Here is a 22863-nt window from a genome sequence, read left to right as displayed (position 1 = left end):
TCCAACTTACAAGGGATGTCAAGGACCTCTTCAAGGAGAACTACAAACACTGCCTTCAGTGAAATCAAAGAGGACACAAACAAATGGAAGAACATACCATTGCTCATGATAGGAAGAATCAATATCGTGAAAATGGGCCATACTGGCCCAACGGTGTTATTTATAGATTCAATGCCATCCCCATCAACAGCTACAATGACTTTCTTCACAGAATTGTAAAAAACTGCTTTAAAGTTCATACTGGAACCAAAAAAGAGCCCGCCCATCGCAAGACAATCCTTAAGTCAAAAGGACAAAGCTGAGGGCGTCACGCTACCTGACTTCAAACTATACTACAAGGCCTACAGTACCAAAACAGCATGGTTACTAGGTACCAAAACAGAGATATAGACCAATGAACAAGTAACAGGAGTCCCTCAGAATAATGTACCTGCACATCTACAGCCATCTGATCTTTGACAAAACCTGAGAGAAAACAGAAATGGGGAAAGGATTCCCTATTTAATAAATGGTGCTGGGACAACGTGGGCTAAGCCATAAGAGTAGAAAGCCTGAAACTGGATCCTTTCCTATACCCCTTTATACGAAGATTAATTCAAGATGGATTAGAGTACTTTAAATGTTGACCTAATACCATAAAAACCCTTAGGAAGAAAATCTAGGTAGTACCATTCAGGACATAGCGATGGGCAAGGATTCATGTCTAAAACACCAAACAGCAAACGGCAACAAAAGCCAAAATGACAAATGGGATCTAATTAAAACTTAAAGAGGCTTCTGCACAGCAAAAGAAACTACCATCAGAGTGAACAGGCAACCTAACAGAATGGGAAGAAAAATTTTTTGCAATCTACTCATCTGACAAAGGGCTAATATCCAGAATCTACAATAGAACTCAAACAAATATACGGAGAAAAAAACAAACAACCCCATTAAAAAGTGGGGAAAGGATATGAACAGACATTTCTCAAAGAAGATATTCATACAGCCAACAGACACATGAAAAAATGTCATCGCACTGGCCATCAGAGAAATGCAAATCAAAAACCACAATGGAGATACCATCTCACACCAGTTTGAATGGCAATCATTAAGAAGTCAGGGATAACAACAGGGTGTTTGGAGAGGATGTGCGAGAAAATAGTGAACACTTTTACACTGTTGTGGATTGTAAACTAGTTCAACCGATTCATGGAAAAACAAGTATGGCAAATTCCTCAAGGATCTAGAACTAATGTTACCATATGACCCAGCCATCCCACTACTGGTATATACCCAAAGATTAATAAAATTATTCTACTACAAAGACAATGCCACACGATGTTTATTGCGGCCACTATTCACAATTAGGCAAAGACTTGGAATCAACCCAAATGCTCCATCTGTGACAGACTGGCATTAAGAAAATGTGCGCACAATACACATGGAATACAGGCAGCCATTAAAAAAGGAATGAGTTGCTCCTTTGTAGGGGACATGGATGCAGCTGGAAACCATTCATCTTAGCAAACTATCACAAGAAGAGTAATAACCAAACCCACCGCATGTTCTCACTCAAGGGGAACATGAAGCAATGAGATCACTTGGACTCTGGAAGGGGAACATCACACACTGGGCCTATCATGGGGAGGGGGGAGGAGGAGATTGCCCACTGGGTGAGTTATACATGAATAATGATGAATTGATGGGGTGCTGACGAGTTGATGGGTGCAGCACACCAACATGCAATAAGTATACATATGTAACAAACCTGCGACGTTTAGCACATGTACCCTAGAACTTAAAGTATAAAAAAAAAAAAAAAAAAAAAAAAAAGAAATTGGAGTGGCACTACTAAATATCATTCCTAGTGACTCACTGGCAAAAGTTTTGCCTTCTATTTCCATGATTTTATGCTCTGCTGGCCCAGAGATCTTATTTCCAGAGGGAGGAATTCTTCTACCAGGAGACACACAATGATTGCACTGAACTGGAAGTTAAGACTGCTGCCCAGACACTTTGGGCTCCTCATGCCTCTGAATCAACAGGCAAAAAAGGGAGTTATAGGAGTTACAGTGCTGCCAGGGGTGATTGCTCCTGACTATCAAGGGGAAATTGGACTACTGCTCCACAACTGAGGTAAGGAAGAGTGTGGCTGGAATACAGGAGACCCCTTAGGGCATCTCTTAGTATTATCATGCCCTGTGATTAGGTCGATGGAAATCCCAATCCAGGCAGGACTGCAAATGGCCAGACCCTTCAGGAATGAGGATTGGGGTCACTCCACTAGGTAAAGAACCACAGCCAGCTGAAGTGCTTGCCAAACACAAAGGGAATATAGAGTGGGCAGAGGAAGAAAGTAGTTATAAATACCAGCTATGACTACATGACAAGTTACAGACTGAGGCCTGTAATTGTCATGCATTTCCTCCGCATGTTGCTGTGAATCCATTTGTGTTTGTGTATCTCTTTTTTCCTCTTATTCCCTTACCATATAACATCAAATATATTGACTTTATATCATAGTATTTAAGTATTATTAATTTTAGATCATAGTAGTCATGCACCACATAACATTTCAGTCAATGACAGACCTCATATATGATGGTAGTCTCATAAGATTATAATGAAACTAAAAATTTCTTATTGCCTAGTGACACTGTAGCTGTTCTAACAGCAAAGTGCAATGCATTATTCACGAGTTTGTGGTGATACTGGTATAAACAGCCTACTGTGCTGCCAATTGTATAAAAATAAAAACAAAGATAAACAACTGGGACCCAATTAAACTAAAGAGCTCTTTAGTAAAGGAACAGTCAGCACAGTAAACAGACAACCCACCACAGAGTGGGAGAAAATCTTCACAATCTATACATCTGACAAAGGACTAATATCCGGAATCCACAACAAACTGAAATCAGTAAGAAAAAAACAAGCAATCCCATCAAAAAAGTAGGCTAGAGACATGAATAGACAATTCTCATACAAATGACCCACAAACATGAAAAAACGCTCAACATTGCTCATGATCAGGGAAATGCAAACCAAAACCACAACACGATACTACCTCACTCCCGCAAGAATGGCCATAATCAAACAAACCAAAAACAGTAGATGTTGGCACGGATGCGGCAATCAGGGAACACTTCTGCACTGCTGGTGGGAATGTAAACTAGTACAGCCACTATGGGAAACAGTGTAAAGAACTAAAAATAGAACTACCATTTGATCCAGCAATCCCACTACTGGGTATCTACCCAGAGGAAAAGAAGTCATTATCTGAAAGAGATACTTGTACACGCATGTTTATAGCAGCATGATTTACAATTGCAAAATCATGGAACCAACCCAAATGCCCATCAATCAATGAGTGGATAAAGAAACTGTGGTATATATATGCACAATGGAATACTACACAGTCATAAAAAGGAAAGAATTAACAACATTTACAGTGACCTGTATGAGACAGGAGACTATTATTCTAAGTGAAGTAACTCAGGAATGGAAAACCAAACATCATATGTTCTCACTGATATGTGGGAGCTAAGCTACGAGGACACAAAGGCATAAGAATGATACAATAGACTGTGGGGACTTGCAGGGAAGAATGGGAGGGGGTGAGGGATAAAAGACTGCAACTGTGGTGCAGTGTATACTGCTCGGGTGATGGGTGCACCAAAATCTCAGAAACCACTACTAAAGAACTTACTCATGTAACCAAATACCACCTGTACCCCAATAATTTATGGAAAAATAAATTTTAAAAAACAAAACATACAGCACATATAATTATGTACAATATATAATAACACTACACAACTGTGTTAGTGGTTTATGTATTTATTATACTATATTTTTAATCTTTATTTTAGAGTATACTCCTTCTATTTACATTTTTTTAAAAAGTTAACTATTAAACAGCCTCAGGCAGGTCCTTCAGGAGGCATTATCATCAGAGGAGACGACAGCTCCACGCATGTTACTGACCCTGAAGACCTTCCAGTGGAACAAGATGTGAAGGTGGAAGACAGTGATATTGATCCTGACCTTGTGTAGGCCTAGGCTAGTGTGTGTATTTGTGTCTTAGTTTTTAACAAAAAAAGTTGTAAAAGTTAAAAAAAAAAAAATTGTAATGCAAAAAAAAAAAAAGCTTATTGAATAACGATGTAAAGAAAAAAAATCTGGCCGGGCGCAGTGGCTCAAGCCTGTAATCCCAGCACTTTGGGAGGCCGAGACGGGCAGATCACGAGGTCAGGAGATCGAGACCATCCTGGCTAACACGGTGAAACCCCATCTCTACTAAAAAAATACAAAAAACTAGCCGGGCGAGGTGGCGGGCGCCTGTAGTCCCAGCTACTCGGGAGGCTGAGGCAGGAGAATGGCGTGAACCCGGGAGGCGGAGCTTGCAGTGAGCTGAGATCCGGCCACTGCACTCCAGTCTGGGTGACAGAGCGAGACTCCGTCTCAAAAAAAAAAAAAGAGAAAAAAGAAAAAAAGAAAAAATCTGCCTGGGCAACACAGCAAGACCTTGTCTCTAAAAATGTTTTTAAATTATCTGAGCATGGTAATACACACCTGCGTCCTAGCTACTTAGAAGGCTGAGGCAGGAGGATTGCATGAGCCCAGGAGTTTGAGACTATAGTGGTATACAACTGTGCCACTGTACTCCAGCCTGGGAGACAAAGCGAGACCCTGTCTCTAAATAAAAAAGAAAATATTTTTGTACAACTGTACAAAGCATATTTTAAGCTAAGTGTTAAAGAGTCCAAAAGATTTTTTTTAATTTAAAAGTTTATAAAGTAAAAAGATTACAGTAAGTTAAGGTTAATTCATTATTGAAGAAAAAAATGTTTTTCTAAATTCTAGTGTAGCTGAAGCATACAGTATTTATAAAATTATGGTATTATACAGTAATGTTCTAGAGCTTCATATTCCCTGACCACTTACTCAATGACTCACCTAGAGCAACTTCCTGCCCTGCAAGCTTCCTTCTTGGGAAGTGCCCTACATAGGTGCACCATTTTTAAATCTTTTATACCACATTTTTACTGTACTGTTTCTATATTTAGAAATATTTAGATACACAAATACTTTTCACTGGGTTACAGTTGCCTGCAGCATTCAATACAATAGCCTGATGTACAGGTTGGTAGCCTAGGAGCAGTAGGCTATCCCAGAGCCTAGGTGTGTAGCAGACTATGGCATCTAGGTTTGTGTAAGTACCCTCTATGACGTTCATACATGATGAAGTCACCTCACACATCTCTCAGAATGCATCTCCATTGTTAAGTGACACAAGACTCTAAGTTACAGGATATAGGGAGGGGAGCAAACATCACACGAGGACTTTCTGCCTCTTCTGGGGAAGGGGTTAGTGCATTTTCAGTTGTACACGGGATGGGTGTGTATTGTGTCAGATGGAATGATGACCTTTGATATAGTCTTTATTTGGATATTAAGTGTGGTTTAAGGAGATATGATGGATGCCAAGGTGACAAGGGGTGGACTTACGATGGTTAATTTTATGTGTCAGCTTCGCTGGGCCAACAACACCCAGATTAAAATTATTTCTAGGTGTGTCTGTGAGGGGGCTTCGGGATGAGATTACTGTTTGAATGTGTGAACTCAATAAAGCAGATGGGCCTTCCCCACGGTGGGTGGGAGTCATCCAGCCCTGTTAAGGGCTCAAATAGGACAAAAGGCAGAGGAAAGAGAAATTTGCCCCTTTTGCTTCCTGCCTGCCTGCCTGAGCTGGGACATCCTTCTCCTGCCCTTGCACTGGGATGCACACCATCTGCTCCCTCGGCTCTCAGGCCTAAGGTCTTAGACTGCATTATACCACTGGCCGTCCTGGGTCTCCAGCTTGCAGGTGGCAGATGTAGGAATTCATAGCCTCCATAATCAAGCCAATTCCTCATAATAAGTTTCCTCATATATGCATATCCTCTTGGCTCTGCTTCTCTGGAGAACCTGGCTATTAGAGTTTGTCATTCTATTCCTGTCACCAAATCCATGCGGTACCCTTAGGTGCGCAATGGTGCTTCCCACTGGCCAAATCCACCCAGACGCCAGAGGGCAGGGAGCTCTTCGCTGTGGCTCCAACAGGCCGGCCTCCTGGGCACAGCACAGGGGAAAAGAGCAGAGAGCGGCCCCGGAGAGACCCAAAGAAGACATGCTGGGGCCCCACCTTCTAAAGAGTGCTCCCTTTGGTGACGTGGCTCAAGAGCAGTAAGTGAGGACAATGAGACCAGGGATCTGGCCTCAACTCCACATTCCGCTACCTTCAATCCATCCTTTCCATTGTCTGGGCCTCAATTTTTCCATTTGTAAAATGAAGAGGGGGAAAGGGGGTACCTGTCACCACCTTGGGTACCTAATTCACTCACCTCCTAGGCTTTTGGAGAGGGATTCACTACCCAGCCAGCCAAGACACAAGATCTCACATACCTGCACCGTGGTCTCTGAAGAAAAGACAGAAACCCTCCCGACTCTCAGTGCAGACTGATTTCACAGATCTGAGCTGTAAGTTTCTACCCAGAAAGCTACCTGGTCTATTTCAGGATCCAGGTGAAAGTTGTCTTCCCTTAAAGTAGCATTTCTCAACATAGGGAATTAGCTCATAATGTCAATCATGGGCCCCACCACCACAGATTCTAATTCAAGATAATCTATCGTAAGAATTCCATGCAGGTTCTCCTTGTACCACACTTTGAAACCTACTGTCTTAATGAACAATGGGTTGCATCATACTCTTACATAATAGTGTAAGAATTTTTAAGTTCATTTCCCCCTTAATGAAAACAAGCTATTATTTTGTAATGGTTATTTTTTTAAAATAACAATAAGAGTTTGGGGCATTCAGTCCAGTTAATGCACTGCAGCATAGAACTGCTTGTAGTAAAATTGCTTTTCAAAACATGATCAAACATCAGTCTAATTAGCCAGGTGTTAGGCTCTCAATCACAAGCCTCAAAACACATAATCAAGTATCAGTAAGCAGGTGTTTTAAGTGAAGATTGAGATAAACAGTTGCCTTTGTGGTTACTTAGGAGGTTTTGCAACATTACAATGGAGTACCTCACACTCAAGCAAGCCAACTTCAGAAGCTTCTCAGCTGAACAAATCTGGGCAATAATTAGCACGGGACATTTTAAATAGACTGCAGTTTAAAAGCCTTGAATCTTATTGAGGAAATCTGTTTTGTTTCCTTTATTCCCAACTGTCTTCAAGATTTTGCTCTGATACTGACTCTTTGAAAAAAGTCACTAGACCACATTTCACTTTTTTCAGATGGAAGATTTTGATCCCTTTAAAGAAAATTGTGTTCAGATCATATACATACATTCAATATCATTATGTTCAGATCATATACATACATTCAATATCATTATGTTCAGATCATATACATACATTCAATATCACAATGCCAGGGCCCCACCCCACCCATCTTTCCAATGTGACAAGACTAGTACTGGGAGTTCTGAAGTAAAACCCAAGTTCCACTTTAGAAATTACTTTTCATGGCCAGGCACGATGACTCACGCCTGTAATCCCAGCAGTTGGCGAGGCCAAGGTGGGCAGATCACGAGGTCAGGAGATTGAGACCACAGTGAAACCCCGCCCCTACTAAAGATACACACAAAAAAAAATTTAGCCAGGTGTGGTGGCGGACCCCTGTAGTCCCAGCTACTCAGGAGGCTGAGGCAGAATGGCATGAATCCGGGAGGCGAAGCTTGCAGTGAGCTGAGATCACACCACTGCATTCCAGCCTGGGCGACAGAGCAGACTCCATCTCAAAAAAAAAAAAAAGAAAGAAATTACTTCTCATTCTCCCAAGTATTCAAAATGACTTCTCAGTGGTCCAATAAATAATACAACATAACTCCATGAAAATCACTGAAAGATCCAGGGGACAACATAAGGTGACCATCCTCAGCAGAAGTGCTCATTTTAAGAGCCAACATTAATCATGTAATAACAGAATCAGTTCAATGGAATTGAGCTCTATCAGTCACAAAATGTAACAAAATGATGAGTTGCTTTCAGTTGCAGTGGACCTCCAGCTTGCACATCACATAACCTGAGCCCGCCGAGATCAACCAAGCCCACCCAATTCGTGACCCTGTAGGTATCCAGAGTGAAAATATCAACCACATATGGAACCTAAGTACTCAGATTGAAGAAGAAGGATCAAATTAAGAAGAGAGGGGTGCCCTGTTTTGTTGCATTACAGACTTAAAAGGCAAGGACACCTCACCACCTCTTTGCATGGCCCAATCAGATCGTGCCTCGTTGCATTTTCCTGTGTCTCTGATTGTTATTCCCTGTGTATAAAACCTGCTCTCAGGCCCCGACTTGGGGAGATGATTTTGAGTGTTGCCTCCAATTTCCTTGCCAGTTGGCCTTGCAATAAAGCTTTTTCTTTTCTCAAAAGCCTGTGCCATAGTATCGGCTTCTATGCACGTTAAGAGGAAAACCCACGACTCAGTAACAATCAGACTGGCCTGTCACTTAGGTTTATTCAAGTTCACCCACATGATTTATCTTAGCGAATGCTAAGAAGGGTTCCCTGCTTACAACTGTAGCTCATAAATTTCTGCTAATTTCCCTCGATTGTGAATAGCAGTTTAGTTTTGAGAGAATTTGGTTTTGGGTTTTTTTTTGTTGTTGTTGTTGTTGTTTTTTTGAGATAGGGTCTCACTCCGTTGCCCAGACTGGAGTGCAGTGGTGCGATCTCAGCTCACTGCAACCTCCGCCTCCCAGGCTCAAGCAGTTCTCCTACCTCAGCCTCCTGAGTAGCTGGGATTATAGGCATGCGGCACCACACTAGGCTAATTTTTTTTTTTTTTTTTTTTTTTTTTTGTATTTTTAGTAAAGACAGGGTTTTACCATGTTGGTCAGGCTGGTCTTGAACTCCTCAAATGATCTACCTGCCTCAGCCTCCCAAAATGCTGGGATTACAGATGTGGGCCACCACACCTGGCCTTGAGAGAATTTCTTATGTTTCACTTTCTATTTCTCTTCCCTCTCCCCCTGGCCTTGTATTGCTGTCAAAATATTAGTTTCCATTCTTATAATTTTATCTCTCTAGCTAAAGGAGCATTTGCTCATACATGATACCAACTAAACAGAGTCCCAGTTGCCCTTGCCATTCAATAGGTATAGAGGTTTGTGACACAGAAAAATTTCATTCTCAATTGTGCATATCAGTGTACTCCTCTGAAACAAAATTGAGAGAGTCTAACCAGGTCTGAACAAACCAGAGGTTCTGAGATTGTGGCTTCTGAAAATGAATAAACCCAAAGAACTTCATTCTTCCCTGTCACCAGTCCCTGAAACCTGTCAGTAATTGAAGAACCACATTAGGACTTCTCTTTCATATTATCTTCCTCTTTTCAGCTGTGGGATTCAGCTGGGTGCTGCTTCGTGTGTAGTTAGGGCTTTTAAGTCTCAGGACATTAAAACCTGAAGTTTGAGTCTATTTGCAAAGATAAAAATTTTCCACTCTAACCCAGGGAGTCTGGCTATCTTTGGGCTTTTCTGATCTTCCTTTGTCATGTAACACCCTTCTTTCTTTGGTCTATGTACATCTCATCTTTTCTCTCCCGGCAGCCCAGGAAGCATTAACCTAGACTTCTCCTGATGCAGAGGGAACTCATCAGCACTTTCAGCAGCCTACACCATTGGAGTGGGTATTACAACCTTCAGCTGGGCTGAAAATTTCATCAGAATTTCATCATACCAATGATTCAGAACAATTCAATCAAGATTTTTCCTCTTCACTGTGCTTCAGGAAACCTCTGACCTCTTATTTCAGGGAGAAAATAGAAATCCTCAGATTGAAGCTCTATCAATTTTTTGCCTGCCTCCTCTAATCTAAAAATTGCTTTCTACCATCCCTTCTGCCCCAGTGGAATAGAGGCCCCTCTTTCCTGCTAGGCCAATTCCTTCACCAATTTTCAGACCTCAACTTCATCAGCCTGTGTCTCCTGCATCTTCAGCTTCCCCCTCTTTATTGGTGCTGGCTCATCACCATTTGCATATAACAGAATGTTAAGTAAGAAGCTGAGACCAAGGCACCATGACGTAATACCTGCTACATTGCAATGAGTGTTTTCACACCTGCTAGACCAGGTGTGAAATTTCAGAACAGCACAACCAAGAACCAGTATTATGACTTTTTAATTATCTCATTCACGTGGAGGATAAAAAGGGTCCAAAGAGGGGGACCGAGAGTGGATTTTCGAGCAGAGCCATTAGCATGCTGTGTGTCTTATCCCCAAAGGACGGAAGGATGAAAGGGATGTCTGCCCTCACCTCAAGCTGGTGAGAAAGCTTGGCAAGATTAATATGTGCCCCCTGCAGTTGGGAGGCTGGAGGGACTGGGATCTTGACCATGCCTGACAAGGTCAGAGCAGCCTATGGCCGCAGGGTAGAGGACAGAGTCTAAGAAGTTCTCTCACTCCCAGGGAACAAATGTAAGAATCTTCATCAGGGAGAGGCTACCTGAAAGAGGGGACCCCGGCAGTCAGGGGCTCTGGGTGATTCTGGTGGGTAGAGCTTGAGGGCAGCACTGAGGGAGGATCAAGGGTGACAGGCCAGCTAGGAAGGTGCAGTTTGAAGGGCTCACTAGGCAAATCTTCAAGGAACCCATGAAACGTACAGAGATAGTTGGCTATAAGCATCTGCTGGCCCAGAGAAGGCAAAGCCGTCTTGCTACAGAGCCAGCTTCACTTGCATCCCTCGTCCCGGTCTGACCCTGGTGGAAGAAGCACAGTTAGCAAGCCCGGACTGAGAAGAAAGGTGAGGTTGAGAGAGAGAGGAGGACCCTGAGAGCCCCAGCATCACAGCCAGGGGCCCGCTGCAGAGAGGAGAGAAGAGGTAATGTTAAACCAAGTTCTAATTGATTATTATCTTGGAGTAGACTTAATTAATTTAAAATTAATTAGAGTTAATTAATTTAGAATTAGAGTTAATTAGCTGCAATTGTGACCTAATGTGATTCCAAACTTTTTTTTAACATGAAAGGAGCCAGAGAAATGACAGTGTCTTGAGCAGATTTAAGAGACAATGGAAGACAAAAAGTAAGACTGCTTTGCAGAAAACCCACCAGGAGTGCTGGAGTTCCAGGGTTCCACTTACACATAGAGTAAGCCCTCCATTGCTGGCCTCTACGTCCACTTCTAGCTTTGTCTGATCCTTTTCCTCACGCTCATGCAAGACTATTAAAGGAATTTTCCATGCTCCCTGCCACTACTTGATCATCGTCCATTTATGGTTAAGCCACAGCCACCTCACTCCCACCCCTGACATCTCCGGAAAAGGTTACTGACATCTATGTACTTTCTTCTTTTTTTAATATACATATATAACTGGGTTTGTTTTCATGTGATGAAAACAAATATGCTTATCACAGAAAATTTTAAAAAAGTTCAGGCAGGCCGGGCACGGTGGCTCAAGCCTGTAATCCCAGCACTTTGGGAGGCCGAGACGGGCGCAACACGAGGTCAGGAGATCAAGACCATCCTGGCTAACACAGTGAAACCCCGTCTCTACTAAAAAATACAAAAAAACTAGCCGGGCGAGGTGGCGGGCGCCTGTAGTCCCAGCTACTCGGGAGGCTGAGGCAGGAGATTGGCATAAACCCGGGAGGCAGAGCTTGCAGGTGAGCTGAGATCCGGGCCACTGCCACTCCAGCCTGGGCGACAGAGCGAGACTCCGTCTCAAAAAAAAAAAAAAAAAAAAAAGAGTGGCAGGCGCCGCGACTAAGAAATGAACCAAAAAAAGTTCAGGCAGCTAAAATGAACATTAAAAAAATAAAATTCTTAAACTCATCCACAGCATGTCAACCATGGTTAGCAGGTTGATGCAGACCTGGATAACCTTCTGCGTATATCTGTATGTGTAGATAGCAAGAGAAAGAGATGCACAGAGAATACACACACACCACACACATCAACGTGTGAGAATTCTTCATTATTGCAGAATGCAAATTTGAAGGAATTTGAATTCATATATACACATATATGTACTACTGAAAATATATACATATATAAATTTTGTGCATATTTTCATAGGTATTTAGTGGGTTTAAACAGGTATCTCACTAAAAAACAATACAGGATTACAGGAGATTCAGATGGTTTATTTACACAGGTGTATTCCTTACCCAGTACTACCATTTTTTTTTTTTTTTTTGGCATAGTGAGCTTGTAGAATGTTATAGTCCACAGCTGCTGTCTTTTCTTTACTCAGTATTTTTGTGCTTTGTTTTATCTTTGCATATCTTACATAAATCAACAGTATCTTGTGTTTTCTGCTGCTTCTGTGTTATCCAAAGATTTATAAAAGATTGTCTCCCATTAAGGAAGGGGTTCTGTGACAACTTGGTGCATCCATTTATGTGTCAGGAAACAGTGGAACTAAAGGATGTAATATTTACTTAATTCTTTATCAAATAATAAGACACTATTCATTTGTCATCTAATTGCATGTATTGTGATATTAAGATACGAAGGGACAATGGTGAAAATTCTAGGCAGACAACTTTGACATCTGCCTAGAATTTTACACTCATCTTTTACATTCATAATTATGTTAATTCCACCTTTGCCAAAATGCCACTATGTTTTGTATAATTTATATTACCAGCATAATTAGCATTACCAAGCATATTTAGAAATGTCACTATGTTTGAAACAAAAGCTAAACAATACAAAAGGGTAAAAAAATGGGAAATGAAAATCGCCCACAATCCTACCTCCTGGAGAAGATAACACTGAATAATTTTATAAGCCTTTCAGAGCTTTTTCTAAGCACATATAACCATATCTACCAATATATGATTTTATTTAGTGGTTTTTACAAAATGAGGTCCTATTATACAGACTGTTCTGCAACTTGATTTTCTTAACATCATAAATGATTTTGCAAATCAGGACATACAGATTGACATCATTTCTTTAAAGAGTTGCATATTCTTTTATCACATGTTAGGACCTACAATTTATTTAGGTAACTCCTGTGGCATAATATTTGTGTTATTCTGGAGTTTTTATCATTACCAACAATGCAGTTTTGCACATCTTGTACCTATGTCTTTGAACAGTTATTTAATGTAGGCTAAACATTCAAAAGTAGTCTCGCTTAGTAAAAGAATAAGCATGTTTAAATTTCGATGGTACCAAATTATACTCTAAGAAGACCGTGCCAATTTACTCTTCCTCACCTTCTGCAGCAACAGATCTTATCAATCTTTTAATCTTTTAATCTTTGCCAATCTGATAGTTAAAAAATAAACTTATTTCAGTTGTCTCTCAATTTACAAAATTTTCTTGGAGTTAATAGCAATATTAACTCTATAATGCTGATCACAAATAATTTTTCCCAGTTTTCTTTTGTCTTCTTCAATCTATGGGTTTCACCCAACAAGAGGTTCAAGTTTTCACATAGTCAAGTGTATCTATCTATTCCTTGTGGTGTCTGCTTTTAATACCTTGCTATGCAAGGCATTACCACATCATGGTTGCAAAAACTTCACACATTTTCTTCTAGTATTTTTATAATTTCACTTCTACATCAAATTGTTACTTCAGGGCCAGAAAAATAAAACAAAACAAAAAGCCAGACATGGTGGTTCACGCCTGTAATCTCAGCACTTTGGGAGGCAGAGGCAGGTGGATCACCTGAGGTCAGGAGTTTGAGACCAGCCTGGCCAACATGGTGAAACCCTATCTCTACTAAAAATACAAAAACTAGCTGGGCGTGGTGGTGGGTGCCTGTAATTCCAGCTACTTGGGAGGCTGAGGCAGGAGAATCACTTGAACCCAGGAGACAAAGGTTATAGTAAGCCGAGATCACACCACTGCACTCCAGCCTGGGCAACACGGTAAGACTCCATCTCAAAATAAAATAAAATAAATTGTTACTTCATGGAGTATATATTTTGGTAGAAAAAGTGAAATAAGAATCCAACAGCTCATACTCTGCATACTATTTTATAATCTTTTTCACATAATGCATTGTGATCATATTTCCATGTTAATAAATAGATTTCTATGATATTACTTTATACTGGTTCCAAATTTATTTAATTAACCCTCTATTATTGGATAATTAGGTTGTTTACAACTACTTCAAACAGCACTGTGATAAACATGATCATAACTAAACCTTCATCCATTACCTTAACGATGCCCCTAATATGCATTTCAAACTCTTTATATCTTTTCTAAAGCCCAGACCTTGCCCAGTCTTCTCATCACAGTGAACTGCACCTTCTCCCATACTTTTGCTCAAACCAAAACCTTAGAAATAATGTTTGATTCCTCACTTTCCCTCAACCTTCAAACCAATCCATTAGAAAAATCCCATCAGCTCTACTTCATTGTCCGCTTACATCCCATTCTTCTCCCACTATCTACTCTATGCCATTGCCATTCTCGCCTGATGACTGCCATCGCCTCCCAGTTCCTACTCTTGCCCAATACAATCCAGCTTCCAGACAGCAACCAGAGTATCATTTTAGAATGTACATCAGATCAAGTCATTTCCCTGCTTAAAACTCTCTAATGCCTTTATATAGTACTTCAGGAAGTAAAATGTAAAAAGCCCTTACTCAGTCCTAGAAGGCCTCTGTCATCTGGGACCTGCCTCTCTGACACAGGTTCCACCATCCAGTTCCTTGCTTACTGATTCTCAGACACTGACCTCTTTTCTATTCCTTAAATGGGCCAAGCGTGTTCCTAATTTAGTGCAGGGTCTCTCGCCCTTGGCACTAATGACATTTTGGGTCCAATAATTCTTCATCATAGGGGGCTGTCCAGTGCACTGTAGGATATTTAGCAGCATTCCTGGTCTGTATCCACCAGATGCCAGTAGCACGTCCCTGGTTGTGACAACAGAAAATGTTACTAGACATTGCCAAATGTCACTAGACAGGAGAACAAAATTGCCCCTGATTGAGAACCACTGAGGTAGGACCTTTGCACAAGCTATTTCCTCTACCTGTAACATTCTTGTCTCCCGGTTCTTTATGGCAAATGTGTTTTTCTGATATTCAAGACTTGGATCAGATGTCATCTCCTCAGAGAGGCCTCCTCTGTCATCCTCACCCACTAACAATCACCTACAGTCACATCGCCCTGTTCTATTTTTGTAATTGCTCTTATCACTGCCTAGAATAACCTTATTCAGTGATTGGTTTACTTGTTTGCTGTCTGTCTCCCCTAGTAGGATGTCAGCTTCAGGCCAACGGCAATGTCTGGCATGGATGAGCAGATGTTCAGGAAGTATTTGTTCACTGAAAAAAAAAAAAAATGAATTCCCAAAAGTGGAAATCAAATATCTCTTTGTTGCTAAGTCTAGTGGATACTTTAAAGTTATTGTGTTAATTCTCTCCAGCATTTGCCACTCACTCCCATTGGCTCCTCTGACCCTGTGTTCTCCTAGCAGACCCCACCTCTTGGGCTCTCTTTTCCAGTTTCTTTCCTCTTCTTCCTTGGCCCATCCCTGACACTCTGCTCTTCAGAGAGTTCCAGCCTAATGCCTCTTCCAATGCCACATCATCTAACAACGTGACCTCAGCTACTCCTGTGATTCATCAATTACTATCTATTTTCTCATAATTCTTCAGATGCAAGTAGCCACTGGGATGTCCCACAGGCCCCTCAAGTTAATATTTCCAACCCAAACTCATCACTTCTACCAACCCCAAGTCACAACTTCAACAACCCTTCTGGGATGGTTAATTTTATATGTCAACTTGATTGTGCCACTGGGTGCTCATATTAAACATTGTTTCTAGGGTTGTCTGTAGGCATATTTCTAGATGAGATTAGCATTTGGATAGGTGGACTCAATAAAGAAGACTGCCCTCCCCAGTGTGGGAGCTCATCATTCATCCATTGAGAGCCTGAAAGAGACCAAAAGGAACAGGAAGGAGTAATAAGCCCCTTTTGCTTCCTGCCTGCCTGCTTGAACTGAGACCTCTCATCTCATCTTCTCCTGTCCTTGGATTAGGATTTATACCATCAGATCCTCTGGTTCTCAGGTCTTTGGACTTAGAATGGAATTACATCACCAGCTTTCCTGGGTCTCCAGATGATGGCAGATTGTAGGATTTCTCAGCCTCCATAATCAACTGAGTCAATTCCTCATAATACATCTCTCTATAAATATGTATCTTGGTTCTGTTTCTGCAGAGAACCCTAATATACCCATTCATCGTACAGAGCCTAGCCTCCTGCTCCTGAAGCATCTAGTTCCTCCACTGGACTGCAGCAAACCCTCCCAACAGTCTCTATGTCGTGGCCCTGCCCCTACACCATACGTGTTCCTCACTCTTCTGCTGGAAACTCTCAATGGCTTCCCATTGCCCCAGGTCAAAGGTTCAGATTCCTCCCCATGCCTTCCTAGATCCTCTGTCTCTCCCACCATAGCAACGAAGCTCAACTATGCTCTCCCTCACTTCTGGGATGACAGAGGCCCTTCCCATGTCTGGAACACTCTTGCCTCCACCTCTCTGTGCCAGAATTCAGATAATATTAGAAGCTTCAGGAGCAGGAGGGTAGACTCTGTCTGATGAGAGGTCAGTAGGGTTCTCCAGTGAAAGAGAACCAAGATCTATATTTATATAGAGATTTATTATGAGGAATTGACTCCATGGGTTATGGAGGCTGAGAAGTCCCACAGTCTACCATCTGGAGGAACATTTTGGTTTGGGTCTGAGTCTCATAAGCTTTTGAACCTCCTCTTAAAACAGTCGAGGCTGCAGACTCTTTCTTCGAGTGCCTGTCCCCAAATAGTCTTTGCTTCAAACACAACACAAGATAGCTCTCTGAAATCACTCATGGAGTTTTCTACTCTACCCTTTGACTTCCCAGGCCCTAATCCTAGTTTCTCTATTCCTCCCTCTACACTGCACCACCTGAGATATAAAAACAACTTTTTGAGGATCTGGGGTTTGCGTCTCCCAGACAAGACTTTAATTCAAGATTTACATTTTGCTGCCTCTGGGTACATCAGAGACAATATAATAGATTATCAAGAACAAATGAATAAAATGCAATTTATTATAAATAACATATAATTAATAGGTTACATATTAAGCATACAAAAGGAATGCAAACTGCCATCTGCTGCAGAGATGTCACTGTTCAGCCTCTGTGATCAATCTATAGCTTGACGGTCACTTTCCTGTCAGAGACTGGCATCAGCTTGACATTCTGTGTGGTATCATTTGGATCTGTGTCCCCAGCAAATCTCATGTCAAATTTTAATCCCCACTGTTGAAGGTGGGGCCTGGCCTGGTGGGAGGTGGATTTCTCATGGTTTAGCACCATGCCCTCTTAGTGCTGTTCTCAGATAGTGAGTGAGTTCTCACAAGATGTGGTTGTTTAAGAGTGTGTAGCACCTAGCTCTTCTCTAATCTCTTCTTTCAGCTCTGGCCATGTAAGTAAGATGCCTCACTCCCTCTGCCTTCCACCATGATTGAAAGTTTCTTGAGGCCTCCCCAAAAGCAGATGCTGCCATGCTTTCTGTAGAGCCTGCAAAACCAATTAAACCTCTTTTTCTTATAAATTAGACTCAGAGGTCAGGAGTTCAAGACCAGCCTTGCTAACATGGTGAAACCCCATCTCTACTAAAAATACAAAAATTAGCTGGGCGTGGAGGCAGACATCTGTAGTTCCAGTTACTCAGGAGGCTGAGGCAGAAGAATCACTTGAATCCAGGAGGCAGAGGTTGCAGTGAGCTGAGATCGCACCACTGCACTCCAGACTGGGCAACAGAGCGAGACTCTGTCTCAAAAAAAAAAAAAAGCAGTTATTTCTGAAGAGAGGAGGGCAAACAGGAGGAAGTTTATTTCAGTTCACCATACAATCAACTGCCAGACTTCAGGTGCCGGCCATGGTGGACAGTGCTAGATTTGCCCAAGTTCATAGAGGCTCTGATTTCCTGAGAAATCAGGTGATGTGGCCTGGGTGCAAATTTGGACCCCTGAAAGACAGAGATGGGAGGTCTCCTTGGGGTGTAACTGCTTCCTGGGAGATGTCCCACATGACAGAAAGCACCCAGCTTGCTATATTTTCTTGCAAACCGGTGGCCTCCCTGGGAGCTCCCGCCTTGTATCTCCCTCCCTCCTTCCTGGCTATAGTGCCTGTTTCCTTCCGTTTTTCTTCTCTGGTCTCCCTGCTCTTAGCACAAGTATTAGCACAATAAGATTTTCTCCAGCTCTTTTTTCTAGGGAGTCTACACTAAGACAATATACTTCCACATTCTCTGACCTCTTTACAATGATAACGGATTTAGATAACACATGTGTAAGGATAAAACAGTAAGAGAGCGAAGGAGTTTGGTTTACCATAAAGAGCAGCACAAATGTCACAATTATTCAAGGTGTTTTTCTGGAAGGATGCCTGGGTAGGGGAACTGCTTTCATCATTATTTTCCTGATATCCCCAGGGGACCCTGGGAACCAGATGCTTCTGCGTTTGACAATGTGGAAGGTAATGGCTGCATGGCTTTCCTCTGGGTCCCTCTGCCCGTCACAGGCCAGCTGGGTCAGATACTCCCGGCATTATCACACTCTCCAAAACCTCAGAACCAGCTCCCCTTAACACCTCCTTCTTCCTTCTCTGCTCATGAAAATGGTGCACGTGTATGCATATGTGTGCATGCGTGTGTGTATTTAATATTTAGATAGTTTCAGATTATTTTAACTGAGGGCTCAAAAAAGCAGCCCCAAGGAGCATCGCCAGCATTCCTATCTTCTTAACAGTCAAGAGCATCTTGAGCTCTTTCTGAGATGAGGGAAAGGACAAGTTGAGCTGGAAGTTCAGCAGGGCCTAATGGCCTCCCCACTTCCTCCCAATTTAAATGCCCTAGAAACAGAAGATGCTGAAGGTGAAGATCTCCAGATTACATAGAGTGGGGATAGGAAAGGTTGCTTTAAAAAGTCAATGAATGAACAAATTCATAGACTTAGTGGCTGAAAGGCATTGTGTTTTGCAGATTCACACTTCAAGTACAAAAAGTCTTGCCAGTTCTTTGCACTCCTCCTGCCTCAGAGAATCATGGCTGTGTGCTGACTTGGAAGGGTGGGGCAGTGTGGAATCCTGATATGCCTTGGCTAAGTGTGTTGCATACAATTAAAGGAAAACATTTTACCATCAGGAAGGTGCCTGTGCACTCTTTGTAAGCAATCCAAACGGGAGAATAGAGTCTTTCTTGGGCAATGTTTGCTTTGTCCTAGAAAACTGCCCTTTATTCTGACTCAGGAATTGTTTGAAAAGGTAGAACAAAGCAAAAGCCTGTGGGCCACAGAGACCTGGCTTTTAGGTGAAAGAAGATTTGGTCTCTACTAGACAAGAATCCTGCGAGTCAAATATCCTCTAATTGGATAGGCTGGCTGTAGGAATTGCACTGGGGAATTTGTCCAAGGGGAGAGTTTAGCCAAGAGAAGTTTAAGAAAAAGCCTGTGGTTTTTGATGCACAACTTCGTGGTCCAGATGAGCTGCTCTGAAATGGAGCATCTTTTTTAAAATCAGCCCTGGTTGCAGTTGAAGAATGGAGCAAATGGGGCTCTGAGATGCCCCTCCATCAGGATCAGAAAAGAAGTCCACTGGCCCCTCCTTTTGTCTGACATGACCCTGTTCCCGCTGACAACACTGGCAATGTCGAAGTTTTCCTGGGCATGGTCCCACCTGCTCCGAAACTTTAAGTTTCTGAACTCTAAACAAGCCCAGTGAAGAGTAGGATGTTCTGTAACAATATTTGAGAGTCTTCTTACTTTTTTGGAGAGTTCCTTTGGGAACTTGAAAAGTGCTCTCTCAGGCCAGGCACTGTAATCCCAGCACTTTGGGAGGCCAAGCTGGGCGGATCTCCTGAGGTCAAGAGTTCAAGACCAGCCTGGCCAATATGGCAACAAAACCCCATCTCTACTACAAATACAAAAATCCACCAGGCATGGTGGCACACCTGTAATCCCAGCTACTCGGGAGGCTGAGACCAGAGGATCACTTGAACTGGAGAGGTGGAGGTTGCAGTGACCAGAGATCATGGCACTGCACTCCAGCCTGGGTAACACAGTAGGATTCCATCTCAAAAAAAAAGAAAAAGTGCTCTTCCGGAAAGCTGTTCCTTCAAATCTCTCCTATCTTCAATTCCAAGGTCACCCTTGTCCTGCTGATGTCTGACTTCCCTGCCCCTCCCCACTCAGCCTTACATGTTGTGCCCATCAGCCTCCACTTATCCAGCCCTGGAGCCAGGGCCGACCCAGGCAGGAAAGAGACTTGGAGCCTCGGGCCACCAAGAGATGGAACCTGGAAGAGATTGTGCTGCCACTGATCCTTGGTGCCTGCAGAGGAGCCTGAACATCCTCATATCCACTAGGTCTTAACCTTCTGCCAACCCCTGCCCCACAGCTGGGTGTCCCCCAATGTCTCCTCTGGGAGAACAGAGCTGACTGTAACCCCTGGTCAGAGCCTGGGGGCTTTTTCTAACTGAACACATTATCTACACCCCCAAATCACTCCCTACTGCCTGGGACTGCCTGTTACCCTGTCCATCTTCCATGCAAGCCCCGTAGACGGCCACCCCTGCTGTACCACGCAAGGTACTCTATAGCTCAGAGGTTCTCAGTCTTCAGAGACTTGGGACACTTGGGAACTTGTTAAATATGAGAAGTCCTATCTCCACCACTGGAGATGCTGATTCAACTGCCTACCCTATCCACTGATCCCCACCCCTGGGGGACGTTGTGGAAGAGCTCTGGGAGCCCAGCCTATATAACCCAGCAGGGGTGAACCGACCCACAGGCCAAGTCCTCTCTGGCTACGGTACCTTCCCCTGTGCTCCCCACCAACCTCACCTCTTCATGTCCCAGCCTGTTTTGCAGGCAGTTCCACCAAGCCATGACATCATCTGTAACTTTTCCACATTTGTTCCCTTGCATCCAAAGCATCTTTCAGCTGCAGGACACATGTTCTCTCTCAGTTCAGTGAGACTGTCTATTGTACTCCAACTTCTGATCTCAGTGTATGTATAGGCTCCTACATACAGTGGGATGTCGATAAATTCTGTATCTAATAGAAAATTATTCAGCCTTAAGGCAATATCTTTAAAGATCTTGCCATTTGCTACATGGATGAAACTGATGACATGATGCTAAGTGAAATAAGCCAGACACAGAAAGATACTGTATGATCTCACTAATATGCAGAATATTTTTTAAAAGTCAAATAAATAGAGAACAGTGGTTACTGGAGGAAGGGAGGAGGAGGAAGTGGGGAGAAGCAGGTCAAAGAGTGCCAAATTGCAGTTGTGTAGGATGAATAAGCCTAGAGGTTTGATGCACAGCAGGAGGACTGTGGTTCATAACATTGTATGATCTACTGAAAATGTGCTAAGAGATACATCTGAAGTGCTCTTACGACACCACACAAAAGATTACTATGGATGGCAATGGATATGTACCTTTGTTTGACTGTCGTAATCATATCACTATGTATATGTGTACCAAAACATCATGTTGTACACCTTAAATATAGGCAACAGAATATAAATTAAAAATACATAAATAATAAATAATTAAATTCTGTATCTGTTGGTGACAAGAAGCTAATCTAAGGAATATACATTATTAAAGAGAAATATGGGTTGATATTTCAAGCACGATAAATGTTTAATGAACTGTCGTCACACAAAAATGAACAAATGGGTGAATCTAAGAAGGTAGAATATAATAAAATCATTTTACATTTGTCCCATGTGGTCTATCTTTATCCTCTTCACAGTACAGCAGAAAACATTTTGATCTGACACCAGAAGGAACTTTCCATCCACGGCTTTATTTCAGATAAAGCCTGCAGAACCGGAACCCCATCTTGTGGGCAGAGAACTATGTATATAGCACACCCTCTTTACCCTGTACCCACCCTGGCACCAACACCGTGTCAGTCCAATTCCACTCCCACTTCTTGGTGGTGGTGGGAGTGGTCCAGATTTTTCTTTAGTTTTGCCTCCCTCAGTTTCTCTTCCCCTGCTGCGCCCCCTCTCCTGGTCTGTCATCTTAATTCACAAGACACAACATTAGGGCCTCTATTAACATAGAGAACGACAGCGAGAAATACAGTATGTGGAACAAGCCTTCCGCTTTCTCCTTTCTCTGCAATTATCACTCAACTGCCTCAGTAAACAACAAAATTGTTCTCCACACACATCATTACCGCTTACAAGATTAAAATAGTCTGGAGGTCAGGAAGGCGAACACAGGTTAGTTTGAGTTTTTGAAATGAATTGCTCTCCCTGGCTAAACTTTCCCTAACCCCTTCTTTCCAGGAGAAATTGAGAATAAGAGACCAGCCAGTCAAGCTAGCAGTTCCCTCCTCACATGGGAAAAGATTTTAGAGAGAGATAGAATGAGAAAAAGACTATTCATTGCAACCTTGGGCTGGGGTGGGGGACAGAGGCTTTAAAGCTGGGCTCACATTCAAGGTCTCTGCACTCTCAGTCACACCTTCCTGGGCCTGGGCACCCTCTTGGACCCCCAAGGCTTTGGTGCATCTTCCACAGGCATGCAGATGTTGGATTCTACCTGCAAGAGCCGCCGACCAGGTCCAAACTAGGGAGTCCTGGGTGAGCAGCTTCCCATTCATCTCTCCAGGTCATAGTCTTTTTTTGAGACGGAGTCTTGCTCTACTGCCCAGGCGGGAGTGCAGTGGCATGATCTCAGCTCACTGCACCCTCCACCTCCCAGGTTCAAGCAATTCTCCTGCCTCAGACTCCTGAGTAGCTGGGATTACAGGCACTTGCCACCACACCTGGCTAATTTTTGTATTTTTTGTAGAGACGGAGTTTCGCCATGTTGGCCAAGCTGGTCTTGAA

This window comes from Rhinopithecus bieti, unplaced genomic scaffold (assembly GCF_001698545.2).
Source record: "Rhinopithecus bieti isolate Rb0 unplaced genomic scaffold, ASM169854v2 scaffold_17275, whole genome shotgun sequence".
Classification (NCBI taxonomy): domain Eukaryota; kingdom Metazoa; phylum Chordata; class Mammalia; order Primates; family Cercopithecidae; genus Rhinopithecus; species Rhinopithecus bieti.
This window is presented reverse-complemented; position numbering follows the sequence as displayed.